Below are 24,457 nucleotides of genomic sequence, written 5' to 3'. Positions count from 1 at the left end.
ACACTGGGACATACACCTTCCTGCTTTTGTTTTTCTTGCAGCCCCAGCGAGTCCCTGCCCCAGTCCCTCCTGTTGGAGGTGACAGGGCAGGCAAGCTGCAGGGGGGTGGCAGGGCTTCCTGGGGTGACACCTGGGACCCTCGTGCCATGCTGGCAGTCCACTCCACCAGCCTCATCCCAGAACGGCTGGGACGCTGGTTTCATCACTTTAGCCTAAATCAGCAGGTGACTGGGGAGGCAGCGGGGATGTGGGCTGTGCAATCGGCTCCAGCATGTTGGGAAATCTGGAGCTAGAGAGGAGAAATCATTTGACATGGGGCCGTGACACAAACCCCGTGGCCAAATCTGCTTCAGGCAGCACGATAGATGGGCTGGGTAACGATCCCCTCTGGGTTATGGCCAGGGCTGACATGTGGTGGATGGACAGATGACAGTGGGCTCTCGGTGCCCCACGAACACACAGCACAAGGTGAAGACCCCAAAGTCAAGTGTTACTTTCTTTTAACCTTGCCTAATGCGGGCTCCTTGCCTCCTCGATTAGTGGCAGGATGGAAATGGAAGGCAGCTCGCTGAACGGAGCTCTGTCAGCGGTGTCCACGTGGCAAAGGAGCTCCCCTTCCCTCTCCATCCCACCGCATCCCCTGGTGGCATTTCCTCCAGCTCCAGCTTGCTCTGCACAGGCTCTCCTCAGCTCTGCACTCCCCATCGCAGCTCTGCGTCCATTCCAAGCTTCAGCCGAGGAAACCAAACCTGCTCAGCGTCTTTGCTAGAGACCCACGCTGCGAAACGGAACCTGGATGTGACCCCAGACCCCTGGGCTGATCCTCTGGGGCATGGACCAGGGTGCCCCTTTACCAGCACCGCTGCGATGGCAGCCCACGCGCCATCACTAAGGGGACTGTTTCAATCAGGGGATGATGTAAGATCCTGCTTACCACATCCAAGGGAAAATCAGGACAGCCGCAGCCTCCTGGGGCTTGCAGGGAAATACATACTCCTCCTGCATGTGGAGCTATGGTGTTTTAGGGATATATTTCAGCTACACTCCCAGATTGACTCCATTCACATGCATACATCTATGCGCCAGAAAAAAATTGTGGCTGTATGTGGCAGCATCACATGGCCGAGGAAAACACACTCATCTCAATCATAAAGAAGAGTTAATTACATCTCCCCACTCTCCCTACGTTTTGAAGCAATTATAAACAGAATGAATCATTATGCGTCTGCTGATAATCATTTTCATTCCACATCCCCACTGAATTGCAGGGTGCTGAAGCGCTCCGACGCTTGCAGCATCTCCAAACAAAACAAAACAACAAAAAAAAGTGAATTTAGCTCTTTTTCAGCATCGTGGCACCAGGGTGCCCAAAGCAGAGGGGGTTTGGGGGAAAATCCTGCAAAACACCCAAGAAATGGGGATACCACCCTGATGAGAAGCACGCAGCTGTGCTTCTGAAGGGTAAGAGGGTCTTGCAAGCCAGGTGGGCTTTGGGTTTTATTTTTCCTTTAGAGGAAGGCGTCGGTGTTTGGGGACACCGCAACATAGCATGTCCGCCCTGCGGCTGGCAGCCTGCCTGCCAGCACGCACACCGCCGGCCTTTTGCAGCCGTGCATATGGTTCGTCGGGAGGAATTTGGTTGCTCCTCCTGTTTCAGGGCTTGCAACGTGCCGGCGTGCACCCCCTCGGCATGTTGCAGGAGGTAGTTTTGCTGCTCCAGAGCATGCAAGCATCTTGCAGGCTTTCAGCTGCCTGCTCCCTGCCTGCTCATGCCAGCAGTGGTACCCGCCTGCCGGCGCTCGCTCCCACCCCGGGGTGTTTTCCATCGCTGGCGGGCAGGAGGGCAGGCTGATGCTCAGCAGATGGTGGGGAACCGCTCTCCAAGGGAGGATGGAGGCAGCATCAAGGTCACTGCTGACATGATGAATACTGAGCTGCTCACGTCCCAGCCATGGCGATGAAAAATTAATGAATTTCTTCCCCTTCCATCCGCAGAAGCTCCGTCAGCTGCCGTTTTCCCCCACATCTCCGGTTCATCGGATGTTTCCTTTGGATCCAAGGAATAAATGATTAAAAGACGTGAAAGTTGGGGAGGGGGGATCACTGCTGCTCGTGGGGTTTCAGCGCTGGAGTGGGCACGGAGCCGGAGCAGTGGGGTGCAGGCAGCCTCGGCTCCTTGGCCAAACCAAGGCACAGCTGGGATGGGAAATGGTGCCCAGAGAGGGGCTGCTCCCTCCAAGCCCAGGGTCCACTTTGTTTTGGGGTTGTTTTTCATGTTAAAGCAACAGGAGGCTCTGTATCAGGAGCTGGGGAGGCAGGGGGTGAGGCCAGATAATGATACACCTCCTGATTAATGCCTTCCCTTGGCTGCCTTCATTATTGTGATTACACTCTGGCTGTAGCATAGCAACAGCTAATTGTTGGTTGGATGCAAAGTGCATAATTCCCTGTATTAAAATTTTATTAAGATATAATTGCATTCATTTTGCAGCAGCGGATGCTTCAAAGAGGCCAAGAAGAGGCAGCAGCGCTTGTTGGGGTTCTGCTTTAGTTGATGGGGTTGAGAGTGATGGTTGAGCCTTGGGACGTGGGGTCTCGGTGTTGGGACATCAGGGGTCCGCAGCTTCAGGTTGGAGAGGAGAAGGCTGGCTGCAGCACATCTGGCACAGAATATTGTGTGCAGAATATTCCCTGACAAACCCTCAATTTATAAATTTTCATCCATTGGCAAATGAAAATGAGGATTTGAGAGGTGATGAAGTGCTGCCATGCATCAGTGCTGCCGGAGGGCTGCGAGGGGCAGCTGCCATCAGCATAGGAAGGTTTTTGCAACCTGTTGTTAAAAAGAAACTACAAGCAGGAGCTTACGGCTGGCCAACCCCCCCGGCACCGCATCCCTGCTCCTCTGAAATCCAGACAGAGAAACCTTGAAGAAACTGTATTTATTAACAGTATGATCACACTTGGCATATTCTATTACTAAGTGGTCCTGGTACATAGATATTATTCACTTAAGTAATCAATCACTGCCAACAAATTACAGGATACAAGGAATGAAATTAGCAAAATGAACTATGGATGTAAAATTCATTTGAAATTCAATTTAAGAGCAACATTAGCTTTCAATTAGTCTGCCCAACTGTTTGAGCATCATTTTGTCTATCAGGTTTTTAAATAAATGTAATTAACCTTTGCTGTTAAATTGTTGTTGATTTCATTGATATAATTATTATGCGACTCCTAATATTTTGCTTGGATGATATCTCATTAGCTGGTGGCTTCTAATTAGGGAAACGAAGGACCGGTGATGATTTCTGGGTCTTCTTGTTCCCTCTGCCTGGCAGGGCTGGGGAGGGAGATGCTCCAGAGCTGGGAGTTTGGGTGTGAGATTTTGTACAGGGAGGGGACGTGACCTGTCCCTACTGTCCCCAGCACCACTGGTCCCAGACTGGTGGAGCTGGGGACCGAGGAGCGGGGGGTGCCAGGGGTGAGCCCAGGCAGCGTTCATCCCTCGTGCCCCAGTAAGAAGAGGATATTTGGGGCTTTTCCTTCTGCCCGCTGCTAACGCGCAGCACGGCTGCTTCGGTGCACTGTGTGTGGCCACAGTGGTAATTCTGGAATAAAATTAAGTTCTTATTTTTGGGCAGTAAAAACTGTTTTGAAAGCGGGTGACTCCCTGCAGGGACGAGGGTCGGGGACTGCCCTGCGGCAGGGGGCATCGAGCGGCTCTGCTGCAGCCATCCAGCTTTCGGAATGGAGATGGATGGGACGGAGAAGTTAATTAAAGAGCAGTAACTCATCACAGCCCCGTCTGAAGAGCTGGGGGTCTCGGCACTGGCCGCAGCTGAGCAGGGCTGGGATGCTCCCCACAGGCAGCCCCCCATTCAGAACCAACAGCCCCAAGAGCTGGTTTCCCCCTCGGAAGAGAAATATTTTTGACAGTCACTTAATTCCCACAAGTTATTTTTAACAGATACAGCTTTCCCCCTTCAGCCACACGGAGTTTTGCGAGGTTATAAATCAAGCTAATATCTGATATATAGGACTAATTCTGCCCCTATTGAAGCCGATGGAAATGTTTCCATTGACGTCAGCGGGAGCAGGATTGATCTCCGTGCATGGACTATTTGTTCCTGAGGTTTTAAGAATTCATTTCCTCCTTCCATTGCTAGAGACAGATAGCAGCAGTGGAGGTAGAGGAGTCATCAAATAACCACATATTAATACATGAATCATCAGCTTAGAGCCCAGTGTAGGAGGAGGCTGAAAGGAGAATAACCGAGCTTGGTATCGGGCTGGCGGAAAGAAAGGATTTCGCAGACAGGGCACAGCAGCTAATCTGGAACAAGATAATAATTGCAATGTAAATTTTTTTTATGCTAGGATGCGAACCGCATCTTTTAAGCTCTATTTAAATGCATTACAGTAGATGAGGCCTGTGCTGAAATCCCTTATCCCGTGCTGGAACAAAAGCACCTGCAATATTTCTTTACAATACACTTTGAGGACACTATTTGCTTTTAGATAGACTCCTAAGAGCACTTAAACAAGCCAGGACAGCCGCTGTGCTGTCATGTCAGGCAGAAAGGGGCCCTCAAGTTTTACTTGGACGCCTTATTTTTAATCTTGCATTTTAATGAAATAAACTGGGGTTTGGGTTGTTTTTTTTTCCCCCTTCCTTTTTTCTTTTTCATTTAAAGGTACCTCCTGTACAGCACTTCAAGAACTTGTTACATGAAAGCAGAAAGATGTATTCTGCTCGACCTATTACATTTGGCAAATGTAAAAGCATCAGTGGGATTTTGCACTGATTTGCAATGGAGATTTCTCAGCGTGGCTGGCTCCGGCCGCACGCTCCCTCTGCGCACAAAGAGGAACAGCAGAAGGCAATAACCTTTCATTATCTGTAAATCACTTTGCATTTTACCCTATGATTTTGTTTTCATGGTGTGTGACAAATAAGACTAACGAATAACTTAGACAACGGAGCGGGGTGTGGATGTGTGGTTATTGCCATGGGAACAATCTTCGGGCCAAGCTAAGAGAACAATACTTTTAAGACTATTCCTGCTTTGCAAAGCCACCAGACTCCCAGTGTTTGAGAGGTCCCTGCAGCCTACGACCTTCACCAGCTTATGCAACACAACCAAAGGTCAACACCCAGATCTGTGCTTTTTATACATGTCCTTGTTTACTGCAGCGCGCCCCGGTAAGGTGCCAAGTGACACATGCCCCCTGCTCCCACCGCTGCCGAGCTGCGGGTGCTGAAGATAAGATGGAAAGGCCGTGCTCTGCTGCCACAGGGTGAAGGTGGCACGACAATGCCGAGCCCTCACCTCCAGTGAGCACCTTCCTGGGTCTGCTAATGAGTAATGAAGATAACACTGTAATTAAGACACTTGCTGAGTGCCGCCTTACTTGGTTAATTTAAAATCAGCGGAAGGTCAAGCCACCTCTTCCAGCTGGAGCGCCCCAAACCTGGATTTTAGCACGGAGAGGCTGTTGGTATCAAAGACCGGCAGGCAGGTGGGCTCGGGTGGTGTGGGGCGAATCACCGCCACCTCCGTGCAGCCCACACACAAACCGGGCTGCGAGGGTCCACCCAGCCGGGACATGCCAAGGGCCCCGCCACACTCAGCCCACACACCCCACAGCACCCTGCTCCCAGATCCGCACCGGCACCCGGCAAAGGCTTTTTTGGAGCTGGTGGGTGAGCTTAGGCAGAAGCCAGCCCAGGGGGCCGGGGTGTGGGGCGGGCAAGGCTGCGAAACACTAAAGGGGGTTTTGCAAGCAGCAGCAGGCAGCAAACCCCCTGGGGCAGCTGAACGCTGCTCCTGCTCGGCTGAGCAAAGTGGCTCTGCAGGAGCTGGGGCAAGAGCTGGAAGCGCTACGGGGGAACTCGGCGCCTGCCCCTGCCCAGGGACGTGGTTTGTTTGTGGGGGGAAGAGTTTGGGTGTCTCCGGCTTGGGTATCGCCACCAGCATGGAGGACGGTGCCCTGCGCCTCGATGTGTCACCCCACATTACAGCGGAGGGTTAAGGAGGCGATTTCTGTGCGCTGAGCAGGAACAGGTAAAATTCAGTTTGCCTGGCAACGACGTCAACAGAGAATTAGACAAAAAAAGTACAGTAAAATCTGTGAAAGGTGCAGTTTGCCATTGCTCGGGAAACCATGGGGCGGCTGCGGCCCAGCGGGCCTTATGGTGGGAGCTGGCACCGGGAAGGGGCAGAGCCGGGGGCGACCCCTTGGGGACCCCTTGGCACCCCGGGGGGGGGCGGGGGCCGGATCCCCAGCGGGCAGACGCACACCCTGCTGCAGGGAAGGGTCTTGTACAGGACTGCTGACCCCCTCACACATCACCTCAGGCAAAAACCCTAGACCCTCACACCCTAGCTTAGTAAAGAAAAGTCACAACTTATCTTTGTAAAAAAACCAAACCCTCATGCGTTATCTGTGCAAAAAAACCCCACCCTCACACATCACCTCAGTAAAAAAAAAAACAAAACCCTCACACATTATCTTAGAAAAAAAACCAAAACAACACTCTCAGGCATTATATTACGAAAAGACCCTCGTGCATTACTTCAAACAAAAATTCCTCACAGATTACTTAGTAAAAAAGCCCTCACACATTATTTTAAATAAAAGAAACCCCTCAGACATTATTTTAGTAAAAAATCCCAACTTTCAGACATTATTTTAAATAAAAAAAACCTTCACACATTATTTTAAATTAAAACCCCTCACAGATTACTTTAGTAAAATAATACCCCCCCCTCATACGTTATTTTAGTGGCCCCACCCGGCAGCCGCCCCGGCGCCCGCCTCGCCCCCTCACTAAAGGGCGGTCCCGCCCCGCGCCCCTCCACGTGCGCGCTGCCAAGGGGCGTGGCACAGAGCAGCCAATAGGCAGTGACCCCTTCCCGGAGTGCCCGCCCACGTCCCTGCGCACGCCATTGGCCGGCGGCAGGCCCCGCCCCTACCCGCCGTTCTCGCGGGAAGTAGGGGCGGGGCCGGGCCGCCCGCTCCGCTCCCCCCGCCCGCCCCGGCGCTGGGGTTCTGCTGGGGTTCAGCCGCGGCCGCCGAGCGCCGCCGCTGCCCGGGAGGTCCCGCCGCCCGCCCCCGTAACCCATGCCGCAGGCACCGCGCAGGTAGGGGTGCGCCGGTGGCTGGGGCGGGGCGAGGCCGCGACTGAGGGGGGAGCGCGGTGGGGGCGGCGCAGGGGCCGCCCGCCGTGCGGCTGGGCCGGGCCGAGGGCGGTGGGAACGGCCCCGCGCTGTCCCCGGTGCGGCGGCCCCTCCCGCCCACCGTTCCCCGCCCCGCCGGCGCCGCTGTCACGGCGCGCCCCGCGCCGCGCCCTCCTATTGGCCAACACCTTCGGCGCGCCCCGCCCGCCGCGCTCCCCATTTGGCGGCGCGGCGGGAAGGCGGGGCGCGGCTCCTCCGTGCGGCCCCGCCTGCCCGGCGCTGGGGTTCCGCCGGCAGCGAGGCCCGCGCCCCCGCAGGTAGGCACCGGGCGGGCCTCCCGCCGCCCCCGGCCGCGCCGCCCCCGCCCCGCGGGGGGCCCGCCGCCCCTCCGCTTTCCTCCGCTTCCCCCGGCAGGCCTCGCTCAGCCTCTTCGCAGCCGCCGCGGCCCCTCAGCCCCAAGGCGGGCCCCCGCGGCCGCTTCTTCCCTCAGCGGGCGGTCGGTGCTGGCGGCCCGGGGGCTCGGACCGGCCGGTTGTATCATCCAGCGGCCTGGCGGCTGCTCGGGGAACGGGGGGGAGCCGGGGCCCACCGGACTCGCCCCGCGCCGCCGGTGCCTGGGCGTGCTTGGGCCAGGCTGGGGGGCTCGGCATTTCCCAGAGCCCGGGGAGGGACCCGCGGGGGCACCCGCTGTTCTCCACCCGGTGGGATTTCAGCTGCCTGGAAAACACCCAGCGGCTCAAGGCGCACCGAACTCTAGCAGGGGAAATTGTGCTAACTGAGGCCTCCGGGTCCCGGTAGAACCCGGTGGGTTTGTTCAGGGGGAGGCAGAGCTGCCTCCTGGGCCTCAGCGGGGATCACCGGGCGGGTTGTGCCCGCGGGCCCTGCCGTCGTCAGGAGCGGTGCGAACATGTCGAACATGTCGTGCAACTTTGCTTCTGCTGGGTGAGAGGGGCCTGAGGGGTCTCGCAGGGCCCCTCCGGGTAAGGGATGGCAGGCGCTCCTCAGGCAGCTTCTCTCTGTACATATAGTAATAAATATATCACGTATACCTAGGGGAAGCGCTGCTGTGGCCCGGCGGGGTGCAGGGTTGCCCCTGCTCAGCTGTGGGTGCTCTTTGGCTCCGTCAAGGCATTTTGCGTGTGTTCGCGTCTGTACCCGAGATGTCAAAGTGTAACAAAGCCCACACGAAGGCGCTTGCAGTAAGGCTGAGATGCCTAGTTGGGTGTCTGGAAAGCTAAACTCAGAGAGCTTTCTTACGTGGTTTTTCACTGGGAGCTTAAGGTGTGTCAGGCTGTGTCAAACCAAGCTCAGAAAGTGCTTCTGTACCAGCAAACTGCAGGTTTCCCCGTGCTTCTGGAACCGGTGAAGTAAAAGCCACCTGTAAACCTATTTACGTGAAGGATTGCGGCGTGCTCCGAGCGAGCGCTGGAGCAGGCATAACGAGAGGCAATCAGCTTTGTTAGGAAGGCTGCGGCGAAGTGGGTTTTGTGCGGGAGGTATGTTAGTATGGGAACAGTCGCCCTCCTCAGCGAGGCTTAATGCAAAGAGACGTGGCCTATATGTGTTCTTCATTGTGCCTCTTGGAGTTCACACCCACGCGAAGAGTGTGAAGAGGAGAAAACCTGCTCGACGCGCTCCCTGGGAAAGGGAACGCTAAAAAAATACCCATGGGTTTTGTAAGAGCTAGAGGGAGTGCAGGTGAGTGCTCAAATGATGAGGACAGTACCTTCCAGGATTTGTGGCTTCGTTCAGAATACAGCATGCAGATCAGCTGCTACAGACCTCGTGCATGAAACTGTTGAAGATATCTTGTAATGAAAGAGATTTTGGGCACTTTATTGTAAGGCAGAGTCACGAGAACACAAATAAGGTGTGCTCGTGCTGTAGCTGCAGATAGGTTTGAGTGTCTGTGGGCTGTTCTGCTTCTGCCTGCTTTGAGTAGCGTAAGAAAGATGCACGATCGTAGTATTATGATGCAAAGTTTTAGCTAATATATTCTGCCTTTAAACAAGATTGCAATGTTGCAAAAGCAAATACTTCACAGCTTCCCAGGTAGTGGAAGAGGATCCGTGTGCATACAGGAGTGTGATCTTCTGGTTCTTCCACTTGATGCTTGTTGGCTTCAGGGGAGCGCAGCCCAAAAATTGTGGGGGCTTGGGGCTGTTTTTATTCTTTTGACTGTTAGGAACTTGAGCCTTTTGGCTTGTTCCATTAGACGCAGGAGTTGCCAATAGTTAATAGTTCTCCTAGTTAGAGCTGGCCAAGTAAGAAAGGTTTTTAAGGTCATTATGTGCTTTAAACTTGGCCAGTTGCAATGAGCCTTAACAATATTCAATATATCTGTAGAGGCATCTTGCCCTACCAAGATGTTCTTTGGCATAGTTGTGAAATCTGGGTGAAATACTGTGCTGTTTATTTAAAGGCATTGTTTTCACTTCAGTGGACTGCTAACCCTTCAGATACAGTTGGTGATCGATAAATACAATTGAGGTCAAAGGCATCTCGATTATCCAGGTGCTCTTTGTACCTTTTTAAAAAGAGTGAATCCCTTCTTACCAAGATACAGCGTAACTTCCACGACTATTTTGTCTGCCCACCTTGTGGAATGGCTTTTGCCATTGTGCTCTAATAAGGTAGGAAGACTTAAATTAATAAGGAGATACAGAGTGTCCCTTCAGATGGTGCCACAGGAAGTCCTTTAACTTTTCATGAGCTAATAATGTCACTGTCTACATTTAGGATAAGTAGCTATTTATTTTTTTTTTAATAATCAATAAAGTATCCTAAAGCACAGCCTGGACGAAGCTGCCCTTTTTGTATCGCACAGTGTGTCACACAGCTAAAAATTAGTAGGGACCTGAAATGATTAGTATCTGGCTGGTGGCCCAGAAAGAGGGAAGGCTGGGTCTGGCAACATTTGACAGTAATTTTCTGTAAGACAAGTGTCCTCAGCTCTTTCATTGTCCAATTGATTCTTTAACAATAGTGCTTCCATTTGTAATGCTGAGTCTATAGTGCTACTCCAGCAGGAAAAACAAGAGGTGTGCTAGTCACTTGCTAGTGCACATGCTGTGGTAAACAAAGAGGCCTTGGGTGACTGCTTCAGAGAAACAGGTAAAATGTGTTAAAAAACAAAACCCAGCCAACCACAAAACAGAAAACCCACAAAAAAAGATCCCACCACAAAAGAAAACCCCGATCCCCTAAAAATAATATTTGGCAGGAGTGGCAGTGGTCACCTGTGGTACCATTGTAGCGTAAGTAGGTGAGAATCAAAACTGCTGCTTTGTGGGGTTTTTTACCTAATGGTCTTCAGTGCTTTTCTTCTTTCTTTTCTGTTCAGGATCTCTACCCCTTTGGTAAGAGAAGGGAAATAATAAGTTGGATTTCACTGAGGTTACATTTAAAGTAGCTCTCTTTCTCTGAACATTTAATTGAGCCCTAAGATTAAAAGGCTTCTACTTGGCAGTGTTTCTTAAACTGGTTACTTTAGTTTTAAGGTACGTTTTTAATGAGGTATTTCTTAAACTGGTTACTTTAGTATTTGGGTATGTTTTTAATGAACTAGCTTTCATGTCAAAGCCACAGTCAAAACTTTTAATTTCTGCAGGTTTTCAAAGCAAGTTGACTCATCAGTTTAGCCTTGTGCTGCAGACCTAAAATGTCGGAAGTTGTTCCCCTTTTACAATATTGCCATTTTGTGATTTTTCCTTTTTTTTTTTTTTTTTTTTTCCCCCCCTAATGCTAAAACTCTGATGCTTCTAAATAAAATTTGGGAATGCACGCTTGTATTTGGGGACTGTTTGCTCATGCAAGTAAGCCTAGTGCAACTTCAGCTTTTCTGTAGTTATGCTGGATTTTCACTTGGCATTTCTAGAACAAAATGTAAATTTGCTTTCCTATCAGCACTCGCTATTCTCTTGACTCCCTCTGCTGTGCTCCACAGTTGCAGCTTCTGTTTTTTCACCTCATCTCCTCTTGGCATCGCTTTTGCTTCCTGCTCCTTCTCAGTGTCTTGTCAGCGCTGGAACATGGCACATCCTCTGTGTGTGATGAGTGGGCTGCTGGCTTTTTAATCCCTCCTTGCCGCTGAAATTTGTGCCGTACTGGGCGACAGAGCCACAGGTGAGCCTTGGCACTTGCTTTTAATCTGTGTGAAGCAGTGTGCAAACCTGCAGCAGGATAGAAAGCCTTTGTAATGATCTAGCTAGTATTTAACAAAGTTTACATGAAAACCACGTGTAGCTTCTCAGCTGTGTTTTAAATGTTAATATTGAATTTGAAATATTGGAGGTGACAGATAAAATGCAAGGTAATAAGATCCTTCTAAAGAAGGCTCACTGCTAATTCCAAAGGAAATGAGCTTTTAATTAGTGTCTTATCTCAAGTATGCCACCTTTTCTTTTTCCCTCATTTATATTTGCTTGTATTGTTAAAGATCAGCTGGTGTCTCCTGATATAGGAACCAGTTGGCTCATGTCACTTTATAAAATCTGATTTACAGACTCTTGATTACATGTAGCTTGTTGATCACAGAATAAATTAGTTTGGCCATGTTTTCAGGAGTTAGAGCTTATTGTGGTCTGAAGTCACACTTGGAAATTAGGACGTTTGGGGAATACCTGTGTTGCTGCCTATGCAATCTCTACTGTATAGATAGAGACTCTGGAGCACTGAATCTCAGCTGTTTGAGGAATAATCTATCTCTGTTTCATTGGAATAAAAACCTTAACACAGAATTTCCTGAAACAACTGTAAATGTTAAGCAGGAAGGTCAGCCACTCAAAAAAAAAAAAAATCAAACAAAAAAACAAACAACACCCCCCCCAAAAAGCCCCACAACCCCAAAACTCTTCTAGCTTGAACTTTAACACGTGTCTCCTTCTGACCTTGGTAAGGTTGGTAACAGTAAGGTTTCTATTTGATTAAGGTTATTTACAAATGGGCTTTCCACAGCAGTATTAGTTTAACAATACGTAAAATAGCAGGTAAGACTTTTAAACTTCAGCAAGTGTGTGTGTGGTTTGGAACCAGGTTGAGAGACATGCACAGATGGGCTGGATTAAGGAGCAAAGTCTGCCTGATGAAGCTCACTGGAGGAAAGGGTTTCCGTGCCGAGCAGGGTCCAGTGTTTGTGTTCTGGATGTTCCCTGGAGAAGGCGCTGGGGAGGTATGCTGGTTTGCAAGCAGGAGTGGTGGTGACCCACCTCTGCTGGCTTTTAGGGCTAATGCAGACCCACAACAAAGCAAGGTAAGCGCAGAGCTGAAGTGAGCGAGGCTAAAATGAGCTCGACTTGGTGGCAGAGCACTTGATCTTCTTGTATGTGGTGGCACCAAGGAAGGTTAACGCTTGGTTTAGCTTCTAAAGCGGCTTTGTTCAAGCTCAGCGTTTTCTGCCTTGCTTCTTGCCATGAAAATCCAAGTGGGTTCCTGAGTATTAGAACTTTTTCTGTGCCCCTTGTAGGGTGCTGGTGGGTTTACTTTGTTTGGGCTGTGCGTTTGTGAGAAGCCTTCTGAACAGGCAAGCTTGAGAGGAGCATCCCTGAGCGGGTCTAGCGCAGGAAATGGGGTGTTGGTGCATTTCTTTTCCTCTTTTTCATTGCATTAAGGTATGCAGGAAATTCCAGAAAGCTTTCAAACAAAAGCAGTTTATCAGGAGCTCTTAGAACCAGTGAGGCCATGGGGCTTCCCTTGGAGGTGAAAGCTCAGGATTTTTATTTGTGCTTCTCGGTCTCGGAGTTACCAAAGGTTGACCTCACCCTCAGTAAGTGTGCCTCGTGCTTGAAAAGGCAGTTTTGTTCCTCTTAAACTGTGATTTTCGTCTTAAAAGTGAAATGATTTCCCTGTTTCTTCCTGGGTGTGGTTTTCCTGAGGGAGTATTTTTGCTGTTTTCCTGCCTTTATAGAAAAAAGGACATCTAAATCTGAACAGAATGAGCTTATTTTACCAGTTATGTTTAATGAATATTTGAATTTCCCATGGAAATATTCTTGGACATACCAAAAGATACCAATTAATTCCTGCAAAAAACACCTGAAGAAGAAATAAAAAATTGCTTCTATTGGTCACTCAAAATGGGTGAATGTCAACCACGCTTCCCACCCTGCTTCGTTAACAGCCCGTTGGCTTGGCTACCGGCGTTCAGTGCCATCCAGGCTGCAAAGGTAGCTGTGGCAACAAAACCATCTTTAAAAATCAAGCCCTACAAGTGCAGTTCTCGTTGCTTACGGTGGGATACGTTCCCGTGGAGTACCTGAAGCTTTTGGAGCTGCAGGCTTCCTAACCTGCGTGGTTGGTACGTCCGTTTTGCTGAATGCTTGTGGTATTTGCCACAGATTTAGATAGAGTTCAATTGTTTAAATGGACCTGAAGGTTATCCAGTTAGGTAACATTTGCACAATATTTGATTATCATTTTTTTTTTGCATTCATATTTTCCCTGAAAAGCTCTTGGATTGCCTTGTTTAGTTTGATGTTTTACGAGGGGGCTAGATAGTGTTTTGACTGAGTAAGAAATAAGGGATGTCTGCTGGCTTAATTTTCTTTCTAATGATTTGTTTTAAGCAGCATTTGAACAGATACAAGGATTAATTGTTGAATTGCTTAGGGAGCTGGCTGTTTACGAGCATGCTTTGCGTTTGCAACTGGTTGTCATAAGCGAGCAAAGCCGAGTTAGTGAGCTTAGGATGTGTTTAGTTGCTGAGCGCCTCAAGATGTTGGAGAGAGAGGATGTCGTACACCTGCAGAAGCCTCTGTCATATCGATGTGCTTTTCTGAAAATAGGATTCTGGCTTGTGGTTTGAAGCGGCAGGGCCTTTGAAAATACTCTTTTTTTTTTTTTTTTTTTTTTTGGTCTGTGTCCATCTGACTTGCGCTTCGGCTTTTTGATAAGCAGGAAAAATTTCTTTAGCGTATATTGTTAAAAATGTTGACTTTGATTTTTGGGGGAGTTGAGCTATGACTTCAAGGCATATTTATTCATCAAGATCTCCTGTTAAAAAGGTACCTGAATAGGAAGTTGAGTACAGAAGACTGCTGGTTTTGTTGTCTTAGCTGATTTTACGTTCTCCTAAAAAAATCAAGTTGTGTTAACTGTACTGTGTATCTCAAGCTGAAGGACTAATCGGCTCTTGCTAGCCGTGCTGTTTAATGTAGGCTTTCTTAAAAACCCTAAGAAGCTTTCCTCTCCTAGCAGGGCTTTCAGATGTCTCTATTCCTAATGATAAATGTCAACAAATGAGATCAGAGCATCTTCTGCTGCAGTAAGGGAGAAGTAATTTTCTCAGTGTGGTTTCTTTTTTATATACATATACTGTTTCTCCATGTAGCTGAGAAACCAAAATAGATCACATACTTCATACCCCGAAGAAGGCGAGCGTTTCAGTGATGCGTGGTTGCCAGTGGGATCTACTGGCTGCTCTGGGACCATCTGGTTGTAGTCAAAGGGAAAACACATCTGCAGTTGGGGCTGCCTGTGCCGGCCCGGGAGCCTGTCATCTCTGCAGGCGTGTGGCCGGGGTTCGCCTTGGTGCTGCTGGCTGCGAGCAGCTATCCCAACCATGGAAACACAGCCATGGAAGTTGCTGGAAAGAACTTTCCCTCAGTTTGCAAGGTTTTCTAAATAATCAAAACATAGTGAAGAACATGAACAGCATTATGGTTGCTCCACAGACAAGGAAAATGAAGGATGAGGCGTCAGCGGAAGAACAGGGAAGATGCTATAATTGGAAGATGTTATAATTGGAGTTGCTACGATTATTTTTTTTATTATTCTTAGAGTTGTGCACCTCTGTTTCACACTATAACTGATTTTGAGTGTTGGGTTTTTTTTCCTTGCCCACATGATAAATTTGCACTGGAGCTGCCATGCAGAAGGTGAATTTAAATAACATCTCCATTATATGCCATTCCCACAACTGAGGTGTTGGAGATCTGTGTGCTTTGTACAATGACAGCCACCTTCCTCCACATGTTAGTGGGTTTTGCCATATTTTTCGTGCCCTGAGTATTCTTCCAGAAAAATCTGAATTTCCCAGGCAGATAAACTGTCAGAAAAGCTACTTGCCTTTGGGTAGGTGGGAGGAACAGCTTCATCCTGTTCAGCCATATGTTAATGCTAACTTAAAGCAGGAGGCAGAGATTTAGGATTCAAAAAGGGTAAGAATTCGGTCACCTCCACAGCCCGGACAGACCAGACCCCCAGCACTCGGTGTGTGTGGTTACAGATGTACCGCAGCCCTTCAGCTTGCAAAGATGCTCCTTGATGGCAGTGGCCTTGTGAGCCCCAGGCTGTTTCTCACCCCAAGCACCCTGCCTTTGTCTCCCAGCAAGGGTGCTCCCTGCCGCTTGCTCTTGGGCTTGTCTTCCAGCCGCTCTGCTTGGAAGCCTGTCCCTAGCCTCGTGGGTGCTTTACAACCAAGAGATGCGTTGTTTTTCTTCTTTTAAGCTATTTTCAGTGCTTCCCTCAGCAGACGGGGTTTCCTGCCATTCCCTGCTCTGTCGCTTCAAGTACTTCCAGTGGGTAGGAGCACGCCACTGACGCCAGCGTCAGCCGCGCTGTAGCGTTTCTGTTTGAGGAGACCTGATGGAAGTACCTGGAGTGACATGCCGGGAGGCTTGGCGAGCCCCCGCAGCAGCGATCTGAAGGCAGCTAAGCATGCAGACACTGCAGGTTGTGCAGCGACCTGCCATGAAATCTCAGCTTGGTGCGCAGTACCTTCACACTTCCATTGGCACGGTGGTAATTCATAGCTTGAATGCTTGTGCGCAGCGAATCCTAGGTGGCCAAGCAAAGTAGGTCAGTTATTTTTAAGTGTTATGATTAATTTATAAAAGCCATTATTTTGTAGAAGTAAGGTAAATCTAAGTGCTCAATCTTATGCGATGGGTGGCTGTTTGCAACAAGAAAGTGGTGCTTCGCAGTGAACAAACGTTTTTGCAAGGGAGAGCTAGAAGTAAGTGGAAGGGATTATTTTTAAGCTTTAAGCTTTGCACGTCTGGAGATTTTTCTTTAACATGAAATGGTTTTAGAACAGAAAATCTTTCCTGGTATGTAATGCTTCCAAAACCCTTGGCAGATGGGTAACTTTGTTTCCAAACATCAAATGTTTTAGCTGTTTAATGCCTGTTTTTAAGCATGAGCAGCACTCTCAAAGAATGTTCATATTAAGCCTGCTGGGAATTAGACTTTTAACAGAACTGTTTCTATTACATTATCACAGAAAGTGAAGAATTATGGAAAACTTAATGCAACGCTTGGACTTCGTTGCATAATATACAAAATAACATCACACTGGAATAAAAAAGAGGGGAGGTACATTCATGCCCCAGCTTTTAACCCGCTGAAGTTACTGAAAGGCATGTATTTGGTTATCTCTGATGGGGGAATTACCCTATATCTAACTAAGCTAGGCATTCACACAAACACATTTTTGACATGCGGTATCAAAAACCTTGAATGCTCATTGGTAGGAGTGGGATCGGCACCTTGCTGCGAGGTGAGAATGGACAGATGCAAGATGTGCTTTTGGATTTAATGTCTGTCAGATGCTTTCCTCAATAGTCCCGGGTCTTATTCCACTAAATGTTTCAGTAGAGGGCTTTTTTATTGCTGAATGTGTAGTTTATTACTGCTCTGGGCAGGAGGTTATGTATCCCTATTTGTATAACGTGGAGAAAGTTGGTCACAACGCACATCTAGTCCTTAAACTCGTATTTGATCTTTGAACTACATCTAGAAGTAAATATTTGGTGTCTTATATCTTACAGAAGCATTACATATATAGAAGGTGAATTTGTTCTTAAACCTTAAGCTATGTGGGTCGCAGAACTGAGAATTACAGTAAACACCAGCAATGAATATTATGCTTTAGACAAAGGATTTCACACAGTTCTGAGTTTTCTTAGAAAGGCAAATCTTGGCATCGGCATTCAGTAACAGTAAAGTATTCTTGGTATTTGTGGACTGTAAAATTTATAGAGTAATAGATATGCAAATGGCCTGCCACAACACTGCAGGCTGTATAGTAATGCATAATTGTGACACTTTTTAGCTATATGCAAAAATTGGCTTTCTTGCAGGAGTGAGATTTATCAGCTTTTCACCTTTTTAAAGATATAATTCTTAAGTCTCTTACCTAAATGCTTTTTTTTAAAAAAAAAACAAAACTTTTTTATGGCATTGGTGGCTTGGGAAAATAAAAGCTTACAGATCACTTGCAGATCCGCCACATTTTAATGGCTGTCTTTCATTTTATAGAAGATTTAAGGTGATGCTGTGTTTCTCTGACGCTTACTAAATTGCTTGTTCCTGATGTGTGTTTACAAAAAGGGCACGGTACCGGGAGGTCAAAAGTCGATCTGTTCAGTGCCTGGAAAAGCTAGGTGTTCAGTCCCTGGGACAGCCAGCGTTACTCCCTCAACGTTTGCTAGGGGTGCAGTGCTTGCAAGGTGCATGTTCTTGCGATGGTGGAGCAGCACACAGGATTTTGGTTTTGCAGGCTCTTGTCAATCACGTATTTTGATTTTTGCCTTAAATCTACCAGTGCGATCCTAAAAACCTGTCTGACATAGAAGTTATTAACTTGATGTAAATGGCAAAAATTCAACTATCAGTCTTCCCCTTCCTTGCATTTTCCCTGCCATGGGTGACACAGCGTGCAGTTCTCACCCCGCATATTTTATGCTGTGTACAATCCAAGGTGCACAGCTCATTACGTTTGCCTGGAGACATGTGCTGTAACTGTAGGCTTAATCCTTGTGCTGACAGCTACTTCCAAATGATCATCTATAACATGTGGTAAAATGTTTCTTGCTCCAGAAGGACCATTGATGACCAGTAGTTACTTAGGTGGGGCAAGTTTTACGATCGAAGTGGCTCCTAGCGGTTGCAGCCCTTACATTCAGTTTCCACGTGAGCACTCGGAGGTTATCTTGCCAAGATACAACTTGTGATGCACTGCGTTTTAATACTCACAGGACTGTTAACAAGGTCCCTGCGTGCTGACAGTGAATTTCAAGTTTCGCTGCTATAAAGTTGTCTACTTCTCCAAGAAGATTTAAGCTTTCTTTGCAAAATGTTGCAGCATAAAAAATATCTAACAAGATGCTTGGCTTGACTTGTGACATTGCTTCCTCCTTATTTTAACAGCTGGCGTGACTGACGGTAGTGCACATTTCCCCTTAAACAGTTTCCCAAAGTGGAAGGACTCCCTGGGGACCGGAGCGGGATTTCCTATTCTCTGGTCTCTGCTGTCAAAGCAAACCCACCTGCGGCCAGTGCGTGGGATTGCAGAGACCCTTTGAAACGGGGCAGCAGAGCCGTTTTGCTGGGGCTGGAAGAGAGCCCCAAATGAGCCTTTGGATCGAACAGGTTGCATTTGCAGCAGCGCGAGGACTGGGGGCAAAACTGGTCGCCCCCGTTTGCGGAGCGGGGGCAGAGCCAGCCCCAGCCTGTGCGGGGTTCGTTCTCGCTCGGCACCCGAGCGCCCCCTGCCGGCACTGCTTCCCGGGGCGGGTTGCAGCAGGTCCTGCACCGTGTTTGATGTCACTTCTGCGCATCGCAAACCCCCTCCCCTTGGTACCCGAGTTCAGTTTGGTCCCCTTGGTACCCAAGTGTGATTCAGCGTCCTGCTATTTACGATTATTTCTCTTGGGACGCGCTTAAAAAAAAAAAAAAATTAATTCCACTGTTCTGCGTTGCAAACTTAACTTTTGCCAGGCCGGGGAGCAGCGGTTTGCACAGAGCCCCTGGCACCCTGCTCCTCCTGGCTGGAGCTGCCTGGGGGAGGCTTAGGAGTCTTGATGAGGATGGAAAAACGAGACGTCGATAAAACAAACCCATGCAGCTGCAAGAGCAAAGTGTGCAGTGCTGCCGCTGTTCAGGAGAGGTTTGCTTTGCTCGGGAAGCTGCAGGAGCTCCTGCTCGGCTTCGGTGACTGGAGGCAGGCAGGTCCTTCGTGTTTAGCCCAGAACTGTCTACAAAAGAAGTCAGTCTGAGTGTGTTTTTTGTAATCGTATTTCTTATAACCCAACAGAGCCCCCACCTTGTAGGACAAGAACAGCAATCTTAAATGGGCACTTTTTTTCCTTTTTCTTTTTCTTTCTTTTTGTTACTCTAACCACTTTGCACTACATTGCAGTCAGAAAACCTGGCTGTGTTGGGACTGAACACTGGTAGCACTGGGGAGGGACAGTTTTACTGCCTCAGTAGCTCAAATTAAGGGACTTGCTGCAACAGCCAGCACCTGGGTTAGACAGGTTTAACCCCGTGGGCTTGAATTAGGCTGGTTCCTCTTTCTATGGGACTAAAAATTCCTCTTTCACTAGGAACAGAGTTTGGTAGAACTGAACACTGGTGTTTAAATGGGCAAAAATCAGAATGGAACCCAAATCAGCTACTGAAATGAATATTGATTATTTTTTTAAAATATATTTTGGAGAGATGGTACAGTATTAGTGCTGCTTTGTTGTGTGGTGGGTTCAGACAATTAAGAATACCACGTCTGCTTTGAATGTTTCATGAATATTAATGCTGTCCTCCTACTGAGCAGTTAATTGGGTGCTATCACTTTAACCACCTTATTGAAATTGAAAAGCACTCTTAATAAATGACAAATGTCGGTGTGAAACGCGGTGTGTTCGGTGCACTGAAAGCAGGCTGCTGTGCCTGCACCTTTTCTCCTCCGCTCTCTTCTAGCAGGTCAGTACATAACGTTAAGCCCGTCAGTCTTCGCTGGCCTTTGGCATCTTAGCAGAGACGTCGGGTTGCAGCTTCCACGTTGCTCTCGTGGCTGTGCGTACCACCAGAAGCGCTGGGTTATGGAAAAGACATCCATCTCTGTCTTGATGGATGGGCACGACACATTTAGAGGAGCCACGTTGACAACGGGCATTGTATGAAAGCAGAAATTCAGATCTTGGGCTTTATGGCCACGTCAGATGCTTGATCTGAACTGTGTAATTTGAACCTGTGGGATTCTTGATTCAGATAGGAAAAATGTTAAAACGCAGCTCAGAGAAGAAATTGGGCGTCCTGCCTGTGCCTGTGGCTCAGTGTCAGAAATCTGCAACAGCTGGGAGTGGAGTAGAGATGATGGTTTTTTTTCCTCTTAATAATCTTGGGCTTTAGAATCAACAAATTCTGGTTTGTAGATCACTGAAGTAAGATAGGAGGTCTTACTGTTCTGTTTAATAGAAACAAGATAAAGTCCTCCTATCTGGGCGTCAAGAAGAAATGTTATTTTTTATGGATTCATGAGAGTAATATGAACAAAATTAGTTAAACTGGTTTTGGACCATCTCTTCAGGATGTATCCTGCTGGCCTTAGGACGAGATTCTCTTGCTTCTGCTATTGCAAGTCTTTCCTGGTGAGGCTGAGTACTTACCTCCTCTATAGCTTTTATTAGCTGTAGAGCTAACCTGTTAACAGTTAACCTGTCCCCTCTGTTAGCTTTGCCTGCAGTCGAAACTTTTGTTATCAAAGATGGAAAAGTCTTGTTCTTTTTATGTGAGGCTTCCTCCAGAGAGCATCTTAAAACTTCATACCAAAGCTGGAGTTACGTTGTTGTCCAGCCTTCCCGTGCTGCTGGAAAGGCTGTACCTCCTATGGCAAGCTGTGGGCAGTTACGAGTAGTCCTTTTTTCTTTACTTCTTTTTAATATTTTTTAAAAAAAAAAAAAAAGGTACACTAAGTCCTTGCTGTTTTAATTGTGTTTGAGGGTACTGAGTTCCTGCCGTGTTTTATAAAGTGTTAGCCTGTATCTAGAAACAGGATTTCGTCTTCAGTCGGGAGTTTGGAACTGATTGTGTAAAATCTGTGTGCTTGGCTATTTGTTTTGTTGTTCTGAAACCAGCACATGCCTATCTCTGTAACACCGTATTTAGACACAGCAGGTTATTAACACATTATCTGATAACACTGCTGTGGTTGCACTGAAATTGCAGGTTGTAAGCAAAGGGTTCTAATCGCCCAGTAACATGTATTAATGACCTACCAAACTGTGCTGGAATCACTATAATTTCAGAAATATAACAGGAATCCAAAGCTTCATTTCGGCGCTGAAGCCGAGTTGGGAGAAGTGAAGCTGAGTGGAGCAAAGCTTCAAACAAAGCAGGTGGCTTGGAGCAGAGAGCAAAAACTTGTCTCTGCTGATGGTTGGAAATCTCTCTCCTTTTATGCGTGTATTCGTAAGAGCTCTTGATTAAATGCGCAACTGTGTGTGTGTGTGTGTTTTACCTTCAACCTGCAAGTTGGCTGGTTTTCTGCGGAGGTGCTGGCACGTTGGGCTGCTGCTTCCAGTGGGGCTTTGGGCTCCTGGGAACAGAGGAGAGCCGCTCTCCGTGCCTCGGGGCTGTGTGAAGTGTCACTTGTGCCTTCTCCCGCTGGGTTTCTGTCCTCTCGCCCTCCACCTACTGCAGTCCTTGTGAAGCTGGCTCGATGTCTGCCTGTGCTGAGATCTCGATTCCTCTTCTGAAGGTTCCCCCAGGGATTTCTTCGCTGTTGGAGCGATGCCCTCCAGCCCCCGGTGCAAGCTGTTTGCACGAGCTGCCTCTCGCCTTGCAAGAGAAACGGGGGTAACGCACCTGCTTGGATGCTTCATGCTCAGCCTTCAGGCAATCTCCAGGGTTTATTTCCAGGCTCTGCAGCTGTTCTTTCCGCAAGCCAGGAGCAGAAAGAAACATAACTTGGCCAGATTGACTCTCCTGACTGTGTCCAAGCTGTTGCAGGGATGCTCCTTGTTTATTCTCTTCTGACCTGTTGTAACGAACCCGCCTGGTCCTGCCTGACTGGGGACAGCAGGGAGCAAGGGCACCTTTGCCCAGCACTGATCTCTGCAGCAGCAGGGAACAAGGCTACAGTGGTTTCTGGAATTTTACTAGTATTTGAGAGAGAGGAGTTCTCCTTGATGAGGAAGTGCAGGGATAATTCTGCTGCCTGTGCTGAAAAACAGAAGGAATGTTCAAATCTAAAGCGTCAGTGAGTCTTGTGCCTTTGAAGTCAAATATCTCAAATGCTTTTAAACTTGTTAGTGAGACACAAGGTAAAAGATTTGTATGGGCAGAATCCTCTAAACGGGTTCGATTTGAGCAGGAACTGAATTTCTGCAGTGCTGGCTGGTTTTTTTTTCAAGTTAGGGCTGCAGGTCTAGTTGAAAGTTGTGCCACGGCACAGCTTGTTGAAGGAAATTTTGGGCACCTTCATCAGTAGATTAGAATTTGAGAGAAGGAAGCTGCAGTGTATGAGAAAGAGCCGATCCACTCCCAGGTAGAATCATTGACAAAAAATAAGGGAGGTATTAAAAATCCAGAGCACCCTTAGGAAGTTTTATAGATGCAGGGAATCCTAAGCCATCGTCTTCTTGGCACGGGACATATAGCACATGTGTTAGCACCATCCTTTGTGTATGGAAGACCATCACGGATGAAAATATCACTGCTTTCTCCTGTTAAAAACTTGTATTTCTTCTCTGGGAGTTGTTCCCTTATGACCAGAGTGCAAAATGTGGGAGTTCTGGCCTTAACTCTTGAAGGCAATAGGGTGAACTCTTAAATAATAAAAATAAATCTCTTGGGGGAGCCAAATGAAGGGCTTTCTGGTGGATGTTATGTGAGCGGAGAGAGCGGTCTTTAAAAATACATGTTGTGTGTGGAGTGGTTCTCGTCATTTGCAACCTGGCTGTAAGGAAAATACATGTGATGCTTTGTTGGTCGAATTTTGGCTTTGTTTGCTTCAGCTTATAAAGAAGTGCCAAGAAAATTAGTATTTTGTTGTAAAGATGTTTTCAAGGCCATGTATTTATTTTTATTTTTTTTAAAGAGAATTGTGGAAGACAAGCTGACAATTTAATGGTGCATGATGCACTAATAAAAATGTCTGTGTGGTTGCGTTTAATCCTTTAAAGGAGAGAAAAGAAACACGGTAGTGATCAGCATTCAAAAAGCAAGACGCAGGCTTAAACATATGCAAAGCCTTGGAGAGAGACTGAAGAAATGTACTGACGCTGTTGCAGAAAGCTTCTGACAGGCACATCACATCTTTGAAAGTAAGATTTGAATTATTAGAGCTGCCTTTGTTTATTAAATTGAGCCTCCATCAAGAGGATTATAGGAAGAAATACTGTGCAGGCTCAGGTTGTGTTGGCGTAAATTTTAATGGGTGATAAGATTATTGAGCTAATTCAGTAAGAAAATTCAAATAGATTTTTAAAAGATCCAGGTGTGTGTTAGATACATAGAGAAATAGACTTCAAGTGCACGAATAAGCCTCCTTTTATGGCACCCAGTTTGCTTTTAGCGACGGGTAATCCTTTTAAAACAAGACTTCTTGAAGGCAAACTCCAACAGAAGAGTGTTTGTTTAATTTTAAATTGGGAATGCAAGGGAAGGATGCAGAGAGCTAATAAGAGGGTAATTATACATGCTATTGCCAAGTTGAGGAAGGGCAGAGACCATTAAAATGCCATTTTAGGAGTTAATTATATGGTGTTCCGAGTCGATGCTGGTGTTCCGATTTCTGTTAAATCCACATATAGCGTTTGTTTAGGATGTTGTGTTCATGGCATCTAATTTCTATTTTAAGGAACTTTAGGCCACCGCGTTATGAAATACTGTCAAAAAAAATAATAAAAATCTTCCGGCTTCCATAGGGTTTGTGCCTGTTGGATTTGATTAGGAAATATGCAAAAGCAATAAAGGAGATGGAAAAAACCTTAGCAAATATTTTGGGACTGGTACACATACCATAAATAAAGCATTGCAGTGGAATTTGGTTAGTTAAATCTCTTCTGAAGCTCATTTAATAATTCCAGAGGCTCTGCTACCGCTCAGATGTAGCCAGCTGTAATTTGTTTCAAGGTTAGTCTTTGACTTCTGTTTTATTAGCTTTTCAGTTTATATTCTTCCACTTGTGCAGTTTCTCAAGTCAAACTACATAATGGTTTAGTTAAAACTGGGATCCTTTAGATAGGGGCTTTAAATTGGAATTCTTCAGAAACGTTTAATGAAAGCTCTGCATGAGGCAGATGTCAGGATTTACTCTTCAGTTGGGGAGGATTGTGGTGGGGAGAGCAGATTAGGCTCCTTTGCAGTTGATGTGCTGCCTCGAGGAAGTGACATTTATGCTCTTGATCCTTCAGTGATTCTGCATGTCAAGAGCTGTGCCTTGAAATTCGTCAGCAGTGCTGTCTTAAGAGCAGACAGGACTGAATAAGAGGATTTTTACAGATAGAGGGGAAGAAATTCAACTCCACCGGCTGTTGCAGATCCTTAAG

General features: G+C 47.4%; 1 protein-coding gene across 7 annotated transcripts in view; it reads left to right on the top strand.

Annotated features, from left to right (window-relative positions):
• Positions 1-7,013: 7,013 nt before the first annotated feature.
• The window catches only part of GLCE (glucuronic acid epimerase), a 55,655-nt gene continuing 38,211 nt past the window's right edge, over positions 7,014-24,457 (top strand). For 3 of the 7 annotated variants that reach the window (XM_040600619.1, XM_040600613.1, XM_040600618.1), the window contains exon 1: positions 10,935-23,230. The gene's annotated coding sequence lies outside the window, so the exon portion shown is untranslated. Of the gene's footprint in view, positions 7,152-7,426; positions 7,505-10,934; positions 23,231-24,457 lie in introns of those variants that run through there. The other 4 variants (XM_040600614.1, XM_040600615.1, XM_040600616.1 and 1 more) reach the window with 4 other exon arrangements.

This window comes from Falco naumanni, chromosome 7 (assembly GCF_017639655.2).
Source record: "Falco naumanni isolate bFalNau1 chromosome 7, bFalNau1.pat, whole genome shotgun sequence".
Classification (NCBI taxonomy): Eukaryota; Metazoa; Chordata; class Aves; order Falconiformes; family Falconidae; genus Falco; species Falco naumanni.
The sequence above is the reverse complement of the archived record's forward strand: the minus strand, read 5'-3'. Positions and strand labels throughout refer to the sequence as shown.